Source organism: Dermacentor albipictus, chromosome 8 (assembly GCF_038994185.2).
Source record: "Dermacentor albipictus isolate Rhodes 1998 colony chromosome 8, USDA_Dalb.pri_finalv2, whole genome shotgun sequence".
Lineage (NCBI taxonomy): Eukaryota > Metazoa > Arthropoda > Arachnida > Ixodida > Ixodidae > Dermacentor > Dermacentor albipictus.
The window spans coordinates 128,514,688-128,532,320 of record NC_091828.1 but is presented as its reverse complement, the minus strand read 5'-3'; the positions used below and the strand labels follow the sequence as shown (position 1 = coordinate 128,532,320).

Here is a 17,633-nt window from a genome sequence, read left to right as displayed (position 1 = left end):
AGCAGCAACAGCCATGCAATCGACCTTCTAGGTACAACAGCATGGCCTAGCCAGAAAGCTTGTCAGAGAAATCCTCAAGCAGCCTGGAACCAAGAAATGCATGGCAAGGAAAACATTGCCACTAAGAGGCCTTTCCAATGAGAGCTCCCTGGGCATCACCGCTATGCTCACAAAAGCCTGAAGGACAGAGGCAACACAGGTACTTTATAAATGTGTGCAACAGTTCCTAGAGTGGTGTTCTTTCATCTCAGTGCAAAAGCCTATAGACACTTTTCACCAACTAGTTTGCTAGAAACGAGGTGGCGCTCCGGGTACTCTCATTTCACATGTGTAGGCTATCATATAACCATGGACAACTGAAACACAGGTGCAGAATAATGACATTAGTCCAGCACAAAAAAAGCAGCGAAGAGACCACTTTACTGTACTAAGGGTTCAAGCTTTATTAGCTTGAACCCTTAGTACAGACTTTAATAGTTTTAATATGCTAATTGCAAATAAATATGCTAATCGTAATCTGATAAATGGGTACACATCTGAGCAAGGCTGCTCCTTGGTTAGTGGACCAACAGCCGTGGTACTGTCGCATGTATCTTTGTATAAAAAGTAAATAAGTTTACAGTGTTTTGTAATGACAGACAAGAAGCATCGAAAAAGGATGTTCTCCTTGTGATTATGCTGAATGGCATTTTGTTAACTCTACTTGACTGTAGCTTTTCTCCTAACATGTGTTCTACATGCTTCTTTCTTTGCATTGCACCCTCGGAACAAAGTGGACATCTACCTCCAACCAAGGTTTTGCTGTAGCAGAACAGGCTTTCCTTTTTCTTTTAATAAAAGGCAAGGTTCCAGGAACAACATGGTGACCAGGTAGCTCGGCAACATTGGTGGGCACTCGCTCACGTTTGTAAATATATTAGGGAAGGCTGTCCCCAAATGTCCACCCCACTGTGATAAGCACAATAGGCACCAGCAGACACACACACACAAAAAGAGGGAAGTGTAAAGCCCTTGGAACAACAACAGCGACTTCAGGGAAGAGCTACTGCAGGCAGGATCTGGCCGTGCACAACAAAATCTTCCATCAGTGCGCTTTGCTATCGGAACAGCAGAAGAATGCACCTGCAGACTGTCAAAGCACATGCATGTGCCTAAAAGTTAGTGATTTTCTTCGTAAAAACCACTAATAACCAGTTAAATGCATTAGGCCATTCTCACTTTGGAAATATAAGAGCAGAGGTATGTTGACAGCCCATACAATGATTATTTTGATGGCTGGCAGTAATCTAGAAAATATATGCACCACCGTGCAGAAAGAAAAAGAGCAATTGAACAACAAGAAAACAATCTGACAGGTGTTGTGTAAAGCATACTACAAAGTTTGTAAAATGCCATATAGGCGTACTAGTTTATGAAGTTCCTTTTAGCTGTAGTCACTGTTATGTAGGGCACACAGGCCATTGCATCAAATAGAGGTTGACTAAACATAACACTGATTAACTGAGCATGATTGTTTGTTGACCAGTGAAACATCACCTAACCTTTCTATGCACTGCCACAATTGCAAGTGCACTCCTCAACTTGCAAACATTAAAGTTCTGTTCAGACATAAAAATGAATAAATGCACCTTATGGCATATGGCATATCAATAATATTGTTACGTCACGAAAGAAACAGGCTTTATTTAAAAGGAATCAAGGCGAGCCTGAGACGAGGCAAAACGTCGCTCGCCTCTTACTCGTGTTCTCCGGCCACACTTCTTCCACTCATGCGCTACTTTTACCGTAATATTTCTCCCCTCCTAGATGAAGCTCGCCGGGCAAGTCAGTCAAGTTTTCAGAGTGAAGGGCTTCAGACGAGAGACATGTACAACCTCAGTCTTGGCGGAGCATCGTCCAGTTGCGGTGAGATGTGCCAGTCGATATTTTACCTCACTGAGCTTGTCAACAACGTACAGGCCATTATAGCTGGCAAGAAGTTATTGACAAAGGCCACGTTTCTGCACAGGACACCACAGCAAGACTAGATCCCCTGGAGAATAGGTGACATCCCGATGGTGCCTGTCGTACCGTGCTTTTGACCAGTCTTGCGAAGCCAGAGTACGCATGCGAGCCAAGCGTCTAGCTTCTTCAGTGAGACACAGAGTCTCGCGGATGGAGAGGTCGTCATGGGTTGAGAAAGAAAATACGGTGTACAGTGTGTGGCATGGTGGACGAGTGTAGAGGAAGAAAAACGGGCTCTAGCCAGTAGTTTCGTATTTTGCAGTGTTAAAGGCATATTAATAAAGGGCAAAATTTCATCCCAGTCTTTATGGTCTAATGCGACGTACATGGACAACATATTCACCATGAAACGTTGGTACGCTCGGCCAGCCCGTTTGTTAGCGGGTGATATGGTGTCGAATGGCGAAAGCTGGAAACGCACAATCAAAGAAGCTCTTCTACGACATGTGCAGTAAACTGGTGGCCGCGGTCACTGATGATGACTCGAGGAGGGCCGCGACGAAGAATGATCGAGTTCAGCAGAAAAAGGGAAACTTGGCTGGTGGTGGCTGGTCTTGCAGCACTGGGTCATATGATTGGTACCTACGATGATCCAATGGTTTCCTTTCGATGAGCGGGGAAAGGGACCCATGAGATCAATTCCAACTTGCTCGAAAGAAGAGCTAGGAGGCGTCAGTGGCTGTAGGAGTCTGGCTGGTGTGGTAGTTAAGTGCTTGTGGGCCTGACATTGATCGCAATTGGCCACATACATTTCAGTCGGCCGATGCATTCGGGGTCAGTAAAACCACTCTTAGGCACGATAAAACGTATGTGCTGCTCCTAAATGTTCGGAGGTAGGATTGTTGCGCATGGCCTGCAGAATAGTGGAGCATAGCTTCTCTGGAACAACAAGAAGGAAGTGCACACCAGTGGTTGCGAAATTCCTTTTGTAGAGGAGGCCATCATGAACACAAAAGCCTCGGGTTGTTGTGGAGTCATGCACAGCACTAAAAGCAGTTGTAGGCTGAGGTATTCTCGCTCCTCCTTCTCAAAGGTCTCTTTATCAAGGAATGCTGGCGCCAAAGAAGCAATGTGGTCAAAGTTATCCGCATCACAAAGTGTTATGTTTAGTGGCATTCTCAAAAGGCAGTCTGCATCAGCATGTTGGCAACCACTTTTGTATGAAACTGTGAAGTTGTACTCCTGGAGATGTAGAGCCCAGCATGCGAGACGACCAGAGGGATCACAGAGGTTGACAAGCCAGCACAACGAATGATGATCCGTGACAATTGTGAATGGATGGCCGTACCCATACGAGTGGAAACATTGCACAGCAAAAATGCCCACTAGGTATTCTTGCTCCATAACGGTGTAATTGCGTTCAGGCTTACTTAGCGTGCAACTTGCATAAGCAATGACGTGCTCTTTCTGGTCGCATCCTTGAATGAGGACTCCGCTATTGCCCACACCACTTGCATTGGTGTGGATCTCTGTTGGTGCAGCTGGGTCTAAATGCTAAAGAATGGGGCCCGTTGTCAGTAGGAACTTCAGTCAACAAAAAGAAGTGTCACATTCGTGAGTTTAATCAAAAGCGGTGTCCTCATGCAGCAGACCAGTCAGGGGATAGGCAACATCAGCAAAAGTGGGTATAAATTGGCAGAATTAAGAGCAGAGGCCTAGGAAACTATGAAGCTCTCTAACAGATTGGGGAGGCTTAAACATTTCAACAGCTGCTGTCTTTTGTGGTTCAGGCCTGATACCATCCCTGTCTACAAGATGGCCAAGCACCTATGTCTGCCGCTCATTGAAGTGACATTTCTTAGAATTGAGTACTAGGCCAGCGTGTTTGATGCAGTCTAAGACAACTTCCAGGTCCAAGCAGGCCTCAGTACAATCAACTTGCAGACCCAGCACCCAACACCCAATGGCCTTCAATGGTGCAATCACCTTCTGGAAGCAGCTTTTGGCAAGGAAACTTCCGGAACTGCTCCCCCGCTACTGACCGTAGCGTGACGCCATCTCCTGCTCCTCGACTGCACCAATCTCCTTCACCATGGTGTTGTTCAAGGTCACCACCACCGGAAAGCTAGAGTGCGCAGCCAATGGAGGTGAGGTCACTGGAGATTTGCTGCTAAAAGATATGCCTCCGCCTGTTGTTATGTTGAAGAACAAAGTACAAGTCCTTGTTGATGGTGTGTCTACAATGGTGTTAGTGGACAGTGCTGCTATTGTTTCTGTGATGAGCCTTGCTTTTAAAAGGTTATTAGGATGCAAAGTGGTGTTTCAATGGGACTAAGTGGCAACATTTCATGGCGTAAGTGGGGATTCGTTGCAGCCTGTTGGTGTTTGCACTGTGCATGTGTCACTGGGTGGTCAAGTTCTCACGACTGAATTTACCATTCTCTGCCGCTCCTCACATGATGTTATGATAGGTATCGATTTCCCCCAGATGTGTGGTGCCACAGATGATTGCCCAACAGGGGAGATGTTTATAAGTGGTGACATTTCCTACAAGCTCAGGCAGTATGTTCCAAGCGAGGACAGTGCATTTCATGCCTTTGCGGACACTCTCGTGCCTGCTTTGTCCACTGTGTCCAGTGGGCTGCGCTAGTAGCAGTCATCAGCCCTTCGACACAGCAGTAGAGCCTGTGCATTTAATGTGCATGAAGAGGAACATTTTTCTACCACATTGTCTTGCGTCTGTGGCTCAGCAGCGCTTTAAATTATGGATTGTCAACGCTTCATGCGAAAACACAGTGGTACCCACTGGCAAGAAGCTTTCTTTCTTCAAAGAGCACAAGTCGACGCCAGTCACCGTGCTCGCAGATGTTCCACATAAACAAGTTGGTGCTTGTTCAGAAGACTCAAAGAATCTATGATCAGCAAGTCAATCAGCACGGACGAGTGCCATAACCGAAACAGTTATTCTACCGGATCTTCAAGCTGCCAAAACGTGCCTGTTCCTTCCACGTGTTTTCTTAACACGTCAGCAACGATGGAGAGTTATCACGAAACACCTTCCTTCCACGTCACGCCAGCTCTGCTCCCGCGCAATCCAACCATAGCGCCACCTACACATCATGTGACATCAGTGGCCTGCTGTACAAAAGGACGACTGCAGCTGCACAATTTCAGTGGGCACGGCGGACCAACTGCGGGCATGTGGCCTCACAAGCCTTTCCTCTGCTTCATGCAGGTTAGTTACTACTCTGCCTCATTTAGGAGTGATTGCCGCTGTCTTTTGGTCTTGCCGTGCCCCCGGCGTTGTGCTAGTATTGCTTACGAAATGTACTGTATGTGTTTACTTTTGCTGTGCGGTGACGTTGAGACAAATCCAGGCCCCGATATTGAAAAAGTGCTGCAAGAAATACTGGCAGGACAAACTAAGTTAGGTGAAGAAATGGCGATGCTTAGAACGCAGCAGAATAACATGGAAAAACTTTTTACTGATTGGGGCAATCGATTCACTGTTTTAGAAAAACGTGTTGCTCGTGTTGATGAACTTGAACAAACCGTTAAATCTCTAGAAGACAAGATAGTAGAATTGGAAGATAGGAGTAGGCGTTCCAATTTGGTGCTATTTGGCCTTCGGGAGGAAGCTGCTGAAACAGAAACTGAGCTTAAGCAAAAAATTGTGACTGACATATTTTCCCACATGCTAAACGTAAATTGCAGCTCGATTGGAAGAATCCACCGTTTAGGGAAGACTGGTAAACAAAGACCCGTTATTATGTTCTTTCAGGACTTCAATGAAAAACGTGCAATCTTAAAAAACGCCAACAAGTTAAAAGGGACCAGAATTTCAGTACAAAATGATTATTCGCATGAAACCCTCAGAAAACGTAAACTACTTTGGGACAGCGCGAAGGATGAAAAGAAAGAGGGCAAAAAAGTTACTTTGATAGACGCAAAACTACGGGTCAACAATGAATACTTTATATGGAATGATACCACTAACACCAGGATTAAAATCCATGACTATCGCAGTACTTCAAAAAAGGACTGACTTGCTCCCCCTCAAGAATTCCGAATCTTAAATATCAATGCACGCAGTGTTATCAACAAGAGTGATCAGCTTGACGCGATAATTCTTGCGCGTAACCCACACATTCTCGTCATCACAGAAACATGGCTGCATGACGAAATAGAAGATACAGATATCTTTCCCTCTAATTACCGTGCTTTCCGTCGTGATAGACCTACTAGAGGTGGCGGTGTTGCTATTTTGGTGAGACAAGATATTTCGGCAGTTCTCCTACGTCAAGCTGTTAATCTTGAAGTGATCTCTTTAAAAATTCTATGCCATAATGTTTCTGTTTTGATTTTTGCTGTTTACCGCGCTCCCGATTCCGCTCCGCAATTTCTCAATGATCTGCGTGATCACATGGCGACTTTTGTGCACGAAAAAATTTTTCTCATAGGTGATTTCAATCTTCCGGGAGTTGACTGGATTCACGGAACTCCTAGCGCTGATGTTAATATGAATAATGAGCAGTTGCGTAACATAATCTTGATGCACAACTTGCAGCAAGTGGTTACTGAGCCTACACGAATTAGCACTACTTCTGCCTCAATACCTGACCTTGTGTTTATTAGCCGGACTTTAGATAATTATTCTGTCTCTGTTGAACATGGCATTTCGGATCATGAACTTGTGGCTTTTTCTTGCTACCTTGATCCTCTCAGATCTACTCATTGTAAAACTATTACTGTAAAGGATTTTTCACGTGCCAGGGATGAGAGCATACTGGATTATCTTGACTTTAGTCTTAGCGGTTTTGGGGGACACGACACCGTTCAACTTTGGGATGAATTTATGAATATTTGTACGCACTGTATTGACAACTTTATTCCAAATAAAACCAAGCGAACATATAGAGCTACTCCCTGGATGACGCGCGACATAGTGCACATAAAGAGAAAGGTTAAACGACTAAGACGACAGGGTCTTTCTCGTGACATAGTAGAACCTTACCAAGCAAAATTAAATGAGGCTATCAGTGTTGCTAAACTTCGCTATTACCAGTTCACCCTTCCTAACTTCATCAGAACTGCTCCTTCCAAGTTTTGGGGTTATCTTAGTAAAAAAAGTAAATCAGTTGACCATATTATGCATGAGGGCAATCCTGTCGTCGCTAAACAAGATATCGCTGTTCACTTCAATGCTTATTTTAACAGTGTCTTTTCGAACTCGCCCGTTTCCCCTCGTGTAAATAGCGTAGCACACAATGATTTTAGTTTTATTTCTTTGTCTGGCGTCTTTTCTATGCTTCTGAATTTAAAAACAAAATCATCTCCTGGGCCTGATAACCTACCAAACGTGTTTCTTCACAGGTACGCTGAAATGCTATCTCGCTTTCTCGTAATCATCTTTCGTGCATCCCTTTCATCGGCGGTGCTTCCTAACGACTGGCTTTCTGCTCGTATTGTTCCGATACTAAAAACAGGCGATCCATCACTAGTGGCAAACTATCGTCCCATTTCACTAACCTCATCTTGTTGCAAACTTTTAGAACACATTATTGCTTCTGAAATCAATAAATTTCTCGACGATAGAGCCATTCTATCTCCTATGCAGCATGGTTTTCGAAAGGGCCTCTCCACTGTAACCCAATTAACCACTGTAGTTCACAGTCTCGCTAGCACTATCGACAAATCAGGGCAAACTGACATCATATTCTTGGACTTCAGGAAAGCATTTGATCTTGTATCACACGCAAAGCTAATAGAAAAACTTGAACATTTGAACATTCCTTCCCATCTCGTAAATTGGATTCGCGCTTATATTTCTAACCGTACGCAATTCGTAGTAGTTGATGATTGCTCTTCAAGCACCCTTCCTGTCACTTCTGGTGTTCCCCAGGGTAGTGTTCTTGGACCATTATTATTTAACATATATATTAATGACATTGTCGACACTGTTACTCAACCCGTACAAATAAAACTGTTTGCTGATGATTGCCTCCTCTTTAATGAGATCACTTGCCGACAAGATCAAGTTATTCTAAACTCTAACCTTCAAGACATACTAGCTTGGTGTGCGCGCTGGGACATGCAGCTTAACATTGATAAAACAGTATTTATGAAAATAACTAGGAAAATTAATAAATTGTCGTTTACCTATAGCCTAGCATCCAAACCTCTTACGGAGGTGAATGAATATAAATACCTCGGTGTTACAATAGCCAGCAACCTTAGTTGGAACTCGCACATCTCCCATGTTTGCGACTCGGCTTTTAAGAAGCTTTGCTACCTCAGGCATAAATTAAAACACGCTCCTTCTGAAACCCGTCTTATCACCTACACCTCTCTTGTCCGTCCTAAACTCGAGTATGCAGCTATTGTATGGGATCCCTATACTAAAACTAACATCGATGCGCTAGAAATGATACAACGTAAAGCAGTAAGGTTCATCTTCTCTAAATATCGCACAAGTGATTCCCCAACTCAGTTAATGGCTGAACACAATATTCAGTCTTTGCAACTAAGAAGAAAAATTCACAGGCTTAAATTTCTCTTCTTGCTGAGTAACAATAAACTATCTCTTTCTCCCGAACCTTACATAACACCCCTTACTGCCCGCCGAACAAGACATCGCCACGCTGCATCATTAACGCCTTATAATGGTAGAACCAATGTCTTTATGTCTTCCTTTTTCCCTCGAACAGTAACGGAATGGAACAGCCTACCCTATAACAAACTTCTCAGCACTGACTCAATAGCCTCTATTACTATCTAATTTTAGTGCTTGTTCTTACGAAATCTTGTTTCAATTTGTATCGTTGTGCAATATTTATTCATTTGCGCGTTGTAGTAATATTGAATTATGCACTCCTCCTTTTTTTTTTCTGTTACATTTCCTGTGCTTTGAAACTTTGCTTGTGAAACAGTGTTTCAATTTGTACCTGCCACTCTCTATGCATTATTTAGAGGTGCTTTACTCATTATGCGATTGTACTTTCTAATACATTTTTTCCGGAGCTTTCTTTTTTTTTTACTCCTTTGTCAATCTATTGTTTCTTTTTTTGTATGTACCTTTCCCCTCCTGCCTGGGCCTTCTAAGGCCTGCAGTATTCCTAAATAAATAAAATAAATAAATAAATTAGTGAACATTCTAACTAAGCACTTATGTATCTTCGACTTCGGCAAGATTATTGATGAACAAGTTCACGAAATGCTACAGAAAGGAGTAATCCAGGGATCCTCCAGCCCATGGGCGGCTCCAGTTATACTTGTGAAAAAGAAAGATGGCACTTGCGAGATTCTGTGTGGATTACTGCCGTCTCAATTCCATTACCAAGAAAGATGTTTACCCTCTTCCAAAGATAGATGATGCATTGGACTGCCTTCATTCGGTGTCCTACTTTTCATCTGTTGATTTGCGATAGGGGTACTGGCAAATTCCAATGCACCCGGTGGACAAAGAAAAAATAACATTTATTATCCCGCATTTCAACTAAAACTGTTATGTCAGGAAAGAAACAGGGTTTATTTAAAAGGAATCAAGGCTAGCCTGAGACAGGGTAAAACATCCTCCTCTTCCTCATGTTCTCTGACCACACTTCTTCCACTCATGCGCTACATTTACCATAATACTACCAGTAGCACGTGCATAAGTCAGCCTCACGTGCATAAATCAGCCTTTAATTATCTTGCATGGCAGATATGTTATGCCTAAACCGTTATCTTTTATGGATAGGTTTTACGTCTTCTTTCTTTTCTACCACTGCGTGGTTTATCAGTTGATAGTGAGTGTTCTGTGTTGCCCTTCTCTTTCTTGTGGTGTTCATATTTTGCATGCCTGCCTGTCTATGTCAGGAATGAAAATAATCGCACTGCACAGCTCAGAAATTCTAACCTATGCCAGAAACAAGATCATGGCTAGTACTACAATACTTTAAATGCATCCACAAATTTTGCACCTTGTCTTCAACAATATGTCACTTTCCGTTACATCATTTGTTTTTTACATATATTCTCGCCCTGCTAAATTTGCTGATTTTTTTATTGTGCTGTTTAATTATTTATTTTTATTTTTTTTGCTGACACATATTAAAAAATTTGACGTTTTAAGGCTTATGTATTGTGCCTGTATCACTCATACTGCCCAGCCATGTACACAAGCACTTATGGTTGTGGGAGCTGATCATTACTTTGTACATACATCAGCATGTCCTGAAAGAATATTGAAATATAACAGATAAAAGTATAAATGTCTTCACCATCAAGAATATGCAACATCCACAAGTTTCTGCAGCACACAGTAGTTGTGAAATCGGAAAAGAAATTTACGTGTGCATGTGTGATATAGCTTCACAAGAATTGTAGAAAACAAACAAGTTTTCAATATTTACCATACTAGGAAAGGCTGAATGGTTGCTTGATGGGCTATTTGGTTCATTTCAACTTATGTAACAGTGCAAAAATTAAGGAAGGGACGACAACAGCGCTTTTTTTACTCGTTTTTTTTTCACTTGGTCTCTATTGTCACCCCTTCCTTATTTTTTTCACTGATACATATGTAAGAAAGGCTCATCACAGGCAATCAATGTACAGGAACAGCAAGTTGAACAGAAATCTCACAAAATAGCACAGGGCGCAGTTCTCTAAATGAAACTGAAACAAATGTGTATGCTCGCTTAGGACAGGATTACTTAACAGCAGAACCAGCCAAAAATAGAACATCTGGAGTGCAATCAAAGATAGCTGTTCAAGACGTGCGCTTAGTTTGTGTTCAATTTCACCTCACACAATTGGCCTAGGCCACGCCAACAGGCTGATGAAGTCGGCACGGCCTAGGCCAACTGCGCAAGGTGAAACTCAACGCAAACTGTATGCGCGTTTTGAACAACGATCTCCGATCATATGCTCCTGCTTGCTAAAGTGATCAAGTGCCAATGCTTAAGTTTTTCGGTGTTATATACTGTATACTGTACTGTACCTTTTATTATATCAGTCAGTCAAGCCACTGTTTTTACATGCACTGGCCTTGCAATCACAAAAGCAAGAGAGCGTGCGGGTATTTAATAGGACAATGTACAATTAATTTTCTCAATAATTCATTAGTCAAATAAATGTACTCAGAGCTTACTCAAACTATGTGCTTATTTTGCATACAATTTCTGCAGTCAGGTCTGAAAAACTGCAGAGCCTTGCATATACAAGTCTCTCCAGTGCTTCTGTACTAGAGCACAAGTGCTGCACTTTGGCTGCATGCAGCTGTGCACCTGTGCTCACTTACAGCATGATAATAGAAGAAGTGGCATCGTGAACTCTTGGGAACACGGTGGCCACTAAGGCACAGACCGAAGTTACCTTCACAAAGGTGAATGCCACAGAGAAGCAGAGAGGGTGGGCAGAGGAGGAAAAATACAGAGAGAATTGTTAGCAACGACACATTATTTGCATGATCATGTTGAAGCACAGCAAGCAATGCAAGAGCAAGAGGAATTGGGTGAGAGAAGACATTCAACAACCGCACCATTTGCGAGTTCTCGTGCATTTTCCATGGCTGACATAAACGGAACATGTATCTGCCTGCATCATGCTCACCTTGCATAACTGGCTAAACTATTGAGTGAAGCTCCTGAGTCTGTTTTTCCTATGCCAGATTACAGTTGCAATTTGGCTCTCCTTATTAGCATGTATCAATCTGGATAGAATTTCTTTGACATAACAGTGTTCATAGAATGGAGATCACCACTGCATGACGACGTCATCATGATGGTTATAACAAAACACAATTTTAAAAACCATAATTCTGAATCTATTACTGATATAGACAAATATGAGGTGGGGCATGCCTGCACACAACACTTAAAAGGCAAGACCTCAGTAACATTGACCATATGTACAAAAACGTGATTGTAGTGCTACATGTTTAAGAAGACTGAAACTGAAACTTTATTTTTCGAGGACTTCAGAAAATACATGTACAAAGAATATTTGGACCGATAGCCTAAAATGGCTAGTGGCTCGTCCAATACAATATACAACAAATATGCACAGGTCGACTAGCGAATAAAAAAGCATGCAAAAAATACTAAAAACACACACGCGCACAGCAACTAGCTGTCTATATATATATATATATATATATATATATATATATATATATATATATATACACATGTACGTAAGTACACCTATAATACATAAAAACATATAGTGGACATAAATTTCAGCCATGTCTGTCAACAGACACGCAAGTTCACAGGTCTTGCATGCAGTATAATTTCGTTTACAAGACAGCTAGTTGCTTTCTAGGTTGGGGTACCGGTACCAAATAAATTAACTAGGAGAACTTTTAATGCTGAAGGACAAATATTCTTTTATGCACAGTCTCGAACTTTTCAGTACACATACAAGAAAAAAAAAGAGTAATCTACATTATGACTGCAGCTTACTTTGTTTGCCAGGTATGAGAGAAATTGAGTATGGGCATGCTTCAAAAAGACACATGCATGTGCAACAGAAATATCATGGCTGCTTAAACAAACCAAGCTGGTGTTAGCTTTGACACTCCTGTAGGCATGCATGACATGCAGCCCTTGCAGTTCTAGCACAGAGTGAAAACATCAAGCCAGGAGCGCTAACTCGTATTAATTACTCCTCCATTGCTTGCAGTATTCTTTGAAATGTGCCAACATTAAATTATACAGTTTTTCTTTTCAGTTAGGGAATTTTGTTGTAATAAAAGGGTGAAAATGGGGCAGGAAATAAAGGGCCGTGTGCAGTGTAACTGTCTCACACTGCAGAACACTTTAGAAAAAGAAAACTATCATATCTAGGCCTCTGCCACTGTTGCAATAGGCTACACGACTAGGCAGACATAAGCAGCAAGAAAACTTGCAACAATAATTTTGCAATTAACTAAAATATTAGCTTTTTAATTACTAACTTCAGTTCAAATGTTGTAATTGCATAATTGAAGCCTCTGGGTATTGAAGTGAAGTCTGTTTAGCAGAAATCCTAAGACTAGCACCACTTTTTGTCCCCAAAAATCAGCTTCAAAGAATGCCTCTGCATTCCAGTTAACGTTGACCTGAATTGTTAGAGGCATGCTTTTTGGAAAGTGTCAGCTGAAACGCTGATAATTCGTAATACATCTTAGGGTTGTATATCTCGCAGGTGGTGCTATAGTCCTATGAGCAGACATGACCTCACTACCCCTCAGCCTCAAATTTCACAGTTAAATGTGTTCTAAGATTAGTAATTAAAAAGTCTGTCCCTTTAACAGACAACTAAATAGAATTTAAAAACATGCGGCATAGCTAATTGCACTACTGATACCGAAAACAATGTGGGCAAAACTAGCGAGCAGCCCGTGGCCACAAAACTCTGCATAAGGCAAGCGCACCAAGACAAACAGATGACAAAGAGGAAATTCAACTAGTTGATCAAATCCAGACTGCAGTGCCCACATTTCAAAGGAGGTGAAATGCAAGAATGCTGATGTCCCGTGCATTGTGGGCACATTAAAGATCCCCTGGCAGTCAAAGCTAACCCGGAGTTTCCCACTACAGCGTGCCTCATAACGAAATCGTGGTTTTGTCAGGTAAAATCCCAGAATTCAATTCAACTAGCACTAATTCACAAGGACATTGATAACACCCTGCCAATGCTTAATTAAGAACAAAATTAAATCAAATGCAACTTCTTTGACAGAAACAGAGTTATGTTCAGCAGCTGGTATTAGCCTTGGTATAGTAGTTGCCTCTCATGCTATTTTACTACCATAGGGAGTACCTTTGATCCAACAAACCCTGTTATTACAAACACGAGTACAACAAATTTGTGGATATAACAAATTACCGGATGTAACAAAGGAAACTTAAATTTTTGTTGCTGATATCAGCATATAAAGAAATGTGCTTATAGCTAATATCACATATAACAAGGCTATTTTTGTGTTGGATGTGACTTCATTACAAGAAGGTTCAAGTTTACCACAAAAGCTCTGCACAGAGAGAAACTTCACATACAGGAAACACAGCTAGAGCCAGGGAGCTGTAGAGTAGTGTCCTGCGGGGCCAGCAGGCACTGAGGTAGTGGCATTCGTGCACAAACACCGCCACTGTCGTTACCACCATCAGGCTTTCCACAGCTGCCAGGAACAGAGCCCAGTTGCCCAGCACTGCAACAGAAGGACACTGTGCTTCGCCATGCTGCTTCAGGCATATCATGTTATGTGCTCCTGGTGCTACATGTTTTTGTTAATTTTCACTAAACCGTTTAAGAATGGAAGATAAGCTCAGCTCATCAAGTGAGAACTTGTCAAAAAAGACAAACTACGAGACCAGCTCGTCCAGCACTTCCTTTTTTTGTGCAGGCCTGAAGATAATTTGAGCGCCTGTATCGGTTTGCGCTTCTTGCAGATGGCGTGCTTTATTTTGCTCTTGTTGTAAATAACACCGGATGGTGCAAGGAGCTGTTGAGGAGTGAAGTTGGGAGCACAAACTTACTTGTGTGCAGTGAAGTCCACCTTTGTTACAGTGTGAAACAAGTTTTTTGCTTCATAAAATGCACTTTTCCAACAGAAATTTTTCATGTGGTTTTACTTTAAATGATCATCAGACTCATTTCATACAAGAAAAAAAATTGTCTTTCTTGCACATTTTTTTCATATTTTTTACCGTTCTTTAAGGGTTGATGCTGTTCTTAATTGGTTGATGAACCGTGATGCCAGTTACTGTATCTGTCATCTCCTGTGCATGTTTTGTAGGTAGGTATGCAAGCACATACATTTACTGTGTGCAGTTCCCCAAAAATAGCGCAGCAGAGTTGCCTGTCTGATAATACAACTCATGTAGGGCAGGGCCTGTGCTGCTCCACTAAAAGTTTTCTTTTTTCTGAGTTATAGTAAAGTTATTCGTAAAGTTCTGTTTTCCAGCAGCCACAGCAAGACCTAGCATTGCGAATCCCTCCATCTCTCTGATGCTCTTTGATGTATCTTAATTACTCGTATGTATCCTGGCTGGGTCACTGCCCAATACATTAGGTGGCTGCAGAAGCTCATTTAATCATTACAACACATACATAAGTCCAAGAATAAAAATCTCAAAATGCAATCTTTCTTGTAAAGTAACAATGCTGGCTTGCAAGCTTTGAGGATATTCTAGCAGAATCCTCTATTCATGCAATGATCGTACACAGAGAACTTCTCAAGTTTCACACAACTATAACAGCTCACTTACGTTACTGTGATATTATGGAATTTCAGAAGCCAACACTCTTATCTCTTGGTTTTCAAATAGAACTAATGAAGTATTTGTAAAATTCTGGAAACCAGCTGCTTCTTAAAGCTCTCCTACAATCCCAAACTCTGATGCAAGTACCTACTCTGACATTTAGTCATTTAGCTTTTGCAGCTAGATTCTGCTTCTTCATGGTTCGAGTTATGAACTGTCACTGATGATTTTGAGTGCCACACAAGGTGGTGGAAACGTTTTCATGGTGGAACAATGTTTTCCACATTTTTCTAAATTATAGGCACCGAAGAATTAGTGCTGCACCAAAATCCAATTTGAAAAATTTAGCGCACACACACACACAATCATATCGTGAAAAACGATTTGCATGAGCAAAAATCATTTTTTGTTGGCAGTCTCTGCACAGATTTTTAAATTTATGTTTGCAACATACATACAGGGTGTTTCAATGAAGTCGGGTCGAACCTTTAAAAATCCACATCCGAGTTATGAGAGTGCAACCAACTTAGTATTGTTTGTTGTCCTCTTAAGGAAATCAAAGTATTTTTTACTATGTGCTTGAGTAATTAATTAACTGGGCAATATTTAAAGCATTGATGTAAATGCAATATCTGTAATGTAAAAATTGTATAGGCTGTTGAGGAATATCCAAATAATTTCTTTCCGTGGTGATAGCTGCTGTGGTTTTATTTTTTCTGGACTGCAAAGAAAGAAAGCAAGATTTTAAAAAGTACCACGTGAATATTTCCTTACATGCAGTGACATCAGTGCCCTCAAACATTCTACCAATGAAGAATCGAGAGTGCCTACAGACCAAAGGCATAAATAGGCCACAAAAAAATTAACAAGTGATGGGCACACCTACCATCTCCAATACATTGCCATCCACCGCCAAAACCTCCTCACTCTTTATGCTGCCTGTTAAGAGCAAAAGCACCGACAGAGCTTCAAGAATTGCCATGCGTTATTTATTGCATATCTTATCGCATCAGCCTGCAAGATATCATGGCAACAGTGGAAGCCAATATCATTGTAATCAATCCCTCTCAGTTGCTCAAGGCCTGTTCATGCATCCGGTCTACATGCATCATTGACCATTCATTTGTGGTATGTTTGAGGGCACTAATGTCGCTTCACATATGTGCTTATTCACATGGTACTTTTTGAATTCTAGTGCGCTTCCTTTACTGCCCAGAAAAATTAAAACCACAGAAACTATCATCACGGAAAAAAATTACTTGCACATTTCTCAATTGACAGGCTCTACAACTTATACATCAAATGATTTGCATTTAAATTGATACTTTAAAAGTTGCACAATTAATTATTGTTTATGAATTACCTAAGCTCATAATAAAAGATCCTTTGACTTGCTCAAGATAAAGAAGACAGTGAACAATACTAAGTTGGTTGCATTCTCATAATTCACATGTGAATATTTTAAGTCTGGCATGACTCAGCTCAAACACCTTCTATATGTGTAAAGTTTGGCTTGAATAAGTGGTGTGTTAAGTGTTGTGTAATTTCTTGTTATTTTCTCACCAGCAGACATTGCTTGACAAATTGGTATACATTGAAGTAAGTAAGGCTAAAAGCAAGTTATGATGAAGCTGAAACTGTATAGGGTGGGCACCTGTTCCTGCAATCTCAACATTGTTTTCATCAGAACTTGCGCTCGGTTTTTATTCCACATGGAAATAAAAAATAACCTGTCAGCACTTGCACTCTAAAAAGTAAGCGTAATAAGCCAAGTTGACTGGCATCGTGGCAAATGCATGGAGTCACAGAACTAACTCTCCATGGGCAGATGGCGATACCAGTTCATCCAACTTGCATAGCTCACTGATGCTAGTGATGCCATGTTCATTAATAACAGTGGGCTCTCAAAATGTTGTACAGGACAAACCATGTAAGCACAGGTGTCAAATGTGATCCTTTACAAAATAAACTGCATGATGTGAGAATCCAAGCAGTGACAACCAACACAAGTTAGTGAAAGTACACAGATCACATTTCATAGAATGTAATTTAATAGAAGTTATGTACTTGACTGGCAGGCAACTGGCAGGCACTCTGGCACGCTGACACAACTTTCACCACATTTATGGATTTGCCACTCATAAAAGTGGTGATAACTGTGCCAGCATTTCTTTCACTATTGCCCAACTGAAATGAAATTGTGTACCTATCCAGCACATCACATTGCACGGTCAACGGTGGTACTGTATGTCCTTGCTTGTTTGTTTTCCCTTCTACTGATAGTACTTCCAGTGTATGTCGATGTCAACATGCAATAAAAATGGGTTCTTATACAGTGTCACGTTTGTCTCCTCCTATCGCTGTCCTGTTTTTCGCATGGTTGCCATTAAGATTTCATATATATATGGAAGCACAGAGGAAAGTAAACAGAGGAAATGGTATACAAATGAACAGAAGAGT

At 41.4% G+C, this 17,633-nt stretch overlaps 1 protein-coding gene across 5 annotated transcripts in view; it reads right to left on the bottom strand.

The window, feature by feature from the left end:
* The window catches only part of LOC135918975 (organic solute transporter subunit alpha-like), a 63,989-nt gene that overhangs the window by 43,789 nt on the left and 2,567 nt on the right, over positions 1 to 17,633 (bottom strand). For 2 of the 5 annotated variants that reach the window (XM_065452702.1, XM_065452703.1), the window contains one exon: positions 13,968 to 14,119. The exons of the other annotated variants lie outside the window; for them this stretch is intronic. The gene's annotated coding sequence lies outside the window, so the exon portion shown is untranslated. The remainder of the gene's footprint in view (positions 1 to 13,967; positions 14,120 to 17,633) is intronic. 5 annotated transcript variants of the gene reach the window in all.